Source organism: Ailuropoda melanoleuca, chromosome 7 (genome assembly GCF_002007445.2).
Source record: "Ailuropoda melanoleuca isolate Jingjing chromosome 7, ASM200744v2, whole genome shotgun sequence".
NCBI lineage: Eukaryota > Metazoa > Chordata > Mammalia > Carnivora > Ursidae > Ailuropoda > Ailuropoda melanoleuca.
In genome coordinates this window covers 35,906,853-35,911,337 of record NC_048224.1, presented here as the reverse complement: position 1 = coordinate 35,911,337, position 4,485 = coordinate 35,906,853, and the positions used below count along the sequence as shown (strand labels likewise).

General features: G+C 42.1%; 1 non-coding gene across 1 annotated transcript; it reads left to right on the top strand.

Annotated features, from left to right (window-relative positions):
- Positions 1-3,524: 3,524 nt before the first annotated feature.
- On the top strand, positions 3,525-3,632 carry LOC117803157. The gene has a single exon (XR_004626857.1). It is a non-coding gene; the product is annotated as a U6 spliceosomal RNA (small nuclear RNA).
- Positions 3,633-4,485: the final 853 nt, after the last annotated feature.

Here is a 4,485-nt window from a genome sequence, read left to right as displayed (position 1 = left end):
CCTTATTATGTATTTTATGTATTCTATTCTTATTTTCTTAGCACCTTCTAGAGGCTAGTGTATAATGACATATTTCGGATTTTTTTTAAAAGATTTTATTTATTTGTCAGAACACAAGCAGGGAGAGGGAAGAAGCAGGCTCCCCGCTAAGCAAGGAGCCCCATGTGGGACTCGATCCCAGGACCCTGGGACCATGACCTAAGCCGAAGGCAGACGCTTGACCGACTGAGCCGCTGAGGCACCCATAGTGACATGTTTTTATAGTGCTAAACTGAATCCATGCTTCCTAAATTTGTTCAGGAAACTATCGTTCACTGTTGACGTGCAGAGTCCTTCAGTAATATTTCATATAAAGCTACCAAGAGCTCTCTACCTAATGAATGCTGTGGAATAGATCACGGGATGTTCTACCTGCGAAAATGCAAAGGAACTGCTGTTACAATCAGAATGCTGTATGAAAATAAAGCCTCTTTTTTTTTTCCTTTTTAAGTGAAACTAAAATGAAAGTTGGAAACACCCTTCGGAAGTCTTTACCTTAGAACAAAAAAGTAAATGTTGAGTAAATTTCTTACTATCTCCTGAAAAACTAATATTCTTCAATCCTGATGACGGTACCCAGAGCTTCAATGCCCTGGCTGCAGTCAAAACACAGAAGAAACCAACTGCTGCCATGTTAGCATAAACAAACTCTTTTCGGGCTAATATCTAGGAGGCTCCCAGAGCCAGTTAGCGTAGCTGGGCAGGAGGAGGGCGCCTAGGGTAGGAGCATCAATCAGACTGCGTCTCTGGAACCACGTACACTGGGAGTCCACCTTTTTAATTGTTTTTCCACGATACCATTGATGTAATACTTCTTCGAATCGCTTCGGTCTTCTCCGGCACCCTAGACAACTCAGCATGTCGCAACCTGCCCTGCCAAATGTCCTCCACTTGTTCTTAAAGGAAAAGGAGGAAATAAATACAAACGCAGCTTCACAGCAACAAAAAGTAACTTCACATTTCCAGGACCCCTTTGACATCTGATTATACCTAGCAGAGCATTCTTCACTGATACCGCACAATAATTATAATGATACCCTAGAGTGTGAGGACCATTTGTCATCCTTTTATGTTTCTTTTCATGTCCATTGTACATGATACCATCTAAACAGAGCAAGAGAGAAGAGAAATAGCTCTTTATGGAGACATAGGTAGGTAGGTAGGTAGGTAGGTAGGTAGACCGACGAATGGAGCCTCCGGTGGAGGTTTGGCAATGATCTAAAGTCAATGAGAACGAACAGTCAAACCTGTCCAGCCCAGGGGGGTTGAGTGGGGTTCCAAAACCTACGTCACTTACAATATTTTAATCCATACTCACTGGCATTGGATCAACAGGTTAGTGGATGGTGGCCCAACCACTGTGACACTCAGATCCTGCATCTCCATACGCACTTAAAAGCTAAAACTGGTGAATACCTTTACAGAGATGTTGAAGGAACTCTAGATACACTTGCTGAAAGCCAGGGAGGTAAGGGAATCAGGACCAGCCACGAAGCAGAGTCCCTTAGACATGACAGATGGAAGGGACTGTTTCAGGAAGCATGTCTCCTGTCTCATCAGGTCACTTTTCGCTGGTGTATAGTAACCCCTTCCTTCTGCACACCCCCCTGAGACCTCCGAAGCCTTTACACTCTCCTTTACCTCAGTAGAGCCTCACAATGAAGGTAGGGGTGGGATTTCCCTCTCCCATCCCCATTTTATGAAAGGGGAAACTAAGGTTCCCTTTACGAGTTAGTGTCTGGTTTTTGTTTCTCATTCTTGCTGACATACTCAAAGCATTTTCTCCTAATACTTCCATCTTCAGTCTGCTGGGCAGGTAAGGTCACATGCGAAATGGATATACCCCAATTAACAAGGAGTTGCCAATATCCAGGTTCTTCCAATAAACCCTCTAAAGAATCAAAAAGTCCCAGACTTTCTGTCTTCCAACCAGTGTGCTATTTCGAGGCAGACTGACAGGGAAGCCCGAGTTTCCCACAGATGTTTCTTAAGCCGGTCACTACACCAGGAGCATTATCTATACTTGGAGTTTGAGTTGGAAGAAAAAGTTCCTGTTTTTATCCCCAGCTCTGGCCTAGCACACGGCTCTCCTGGTCAAACAGATCTGACCACCGCCTCCCTACTCCTTAAGTTTCCCCAGTTCCCAGTGGATAAAGATTTAACATGGTCAACCTTCCAACAGTGGCCCCTACTTAGTGTCCAGTATTCTCTCCTTAAATATCCAATCATTCCTTAATTGTACCAGCCATGCTAAACTACACCAGGCACCAAGCTAAACAGGCACCATGCCTGTTTCAGCTTCTGTGCCTTTGCTTGCAGACGTGGGTCTCTGCTCCTTCTGGCAAAACCCATAGTCAGCCCCCTGACAAGCTCCTATATATCCTTCAAAGCCCAGCTTTTATTAAAAATCTCCTTCATTTCAGTCCATCTAGAACTTTCATTAAACTCTTATCCTTACATATTACAAGGTTTTATGATTCTGGCTCCTCCCACAGACATGAGTTCCTGGAGGACATGGGAAACTTCCCTTATTTGCCCTTGAATACCCGAAGTTAGTGATTTAATTGAAAAAAATTAATCAGTTATTGACTAGTTAGCCTCCAATCCTGGCATCTCTTTTCAGAGGACTCTTTCTTGCCAGGTAATTTTCTGCATTGATTCTGGAAAGAATTTGTTCATTTGGGGGGGGTTGTTGTTGTCTGGGGGAGGCAGATGGGTGTCAGGTGACCCACAGGTAACAGGAGACCACTGGGTATGGCCAGGAAGCCAGAATTTGGAAAAAGTCCCCCAAAAGGCAATATTTTATCCTCATCCTTGGAGGTCTATTGTGCCTCCTTTCAAGGGCAAAATTAGCAGTGTCTTGTATACCCATGACAATGAAATTTGCTTTTTTTTAAATCACGCTTTAAAAGCTTAACAAAGGCACTTTACATATAGGATCCTCAGTGGGCCAGTCTATCCGAATAAGGAAGGGTCATCCATTGGTGGCTGTGAAACCACCACCTGTCTGGTTTCCTGCTCTTCAAGCTTGAAACTCTCCTTGCTGCTTGCCTGACAGCAGTTTTCTGACTTCTGAACATGTCTAAATAAACGGAATCTAGGAAACAATGCACGAAGTTGACAAATGCCTCCTCTCTGCCTCACAGAGGAATGGAGTGCAGACTGCAAGCTCTAAAGCAATAAAATTACATAGACTTTGAAATAAATAAATAAATAAATAAATAAATAAATAAATAAAATTACATAGACTTTCTGAGCCGGAAAGTGTCTTCAAGACCATTTAAATCCGGGAGAAAATCAAGGCCCATCTAAAAGACTAGGCTTGCCCAAGGTCACATCAAGTTCAGATCGAAACACCAACCTCAGCCTCCGTTAACAGGCCAGCAGCTGATGGCTGTATCCTGAGAACCCAAGGGAAGCTTAGAGGGGCATAAGGAATTGAAAAAACACCATGCAAAAAAGATGGTTTTAAAAGGAAAGTTCTGGTGCTTGCTTAGGCAGCCCATATACTAAAATTGGAACAACACAGGGAAGATTAGCATGGCCATGTGTGCGAGGATGACATGCAAATTCATGAAGTTCCATGTAATTAAAAAAAAAAAAGGAAGAAAGGAAGGAAGGAAAAAAACAGAAGGAATAAAACATTTGAAATTCAGTGTCACATAGTGAGCTGATGTTCAAAAAAAGTATTTCATTGTTCTCTCTAGTACTTCTACTGGTGTTGTGCTATCAGCCAGCTAAGACAAGTACTACAATACTTACCACTGTTCCCTTCTGTGGAGAACATAGGAGCCATTCCTTTAAATGTTCTGGCTTTGTTCTGCTTCTTTCTCTTCCCCTGCAATTCCATTCAAACATATATAATCGGCTCAAAGACCTACTTGACCAGCCACTGGTGCAAAGGGCAAGGGAACCAAAGAAGAATAAGAATATATAAATATGCAAATCTACAGCTATTTTTTTTCCTGGTATAATTACCCCACAGGGGGTATAAAATGTAACTTAAGTGAAAATCAGCATCCCAGCCAGTAAAAATTGTTTACCTCTCTTAGAAAGTGATGGGATAGTTCTTTGGCAGACTCAACCACATTAACTACAACGACATATACCATTTTTTTTCTCTACGATTTTCTTGATTGCTTATTATTTTAGATACATCCAACTTGTTTATCAGGTGCATGTTAAAGCATGTTAAAGCGCGTTATTCAGGTTCAGCATGAAGCTTTCAGCCTTATTCAACAAAATATTTCGAACTTCTCTTGGTATTAATGATTCAGGCAAAATGAAACTTAATCTGCCAACCTAGACACTTTTCTATGGTTTTGGAGATTGTGGATCTAGACCAGGGGGACAACCTGATTTTGTTTTAGGCACAATTAACTTCACAGCTAGGGAGCATAACTGACATCTAAGGCTCTTTTGGTGCCGAAGCTTGTAGAAACAGAG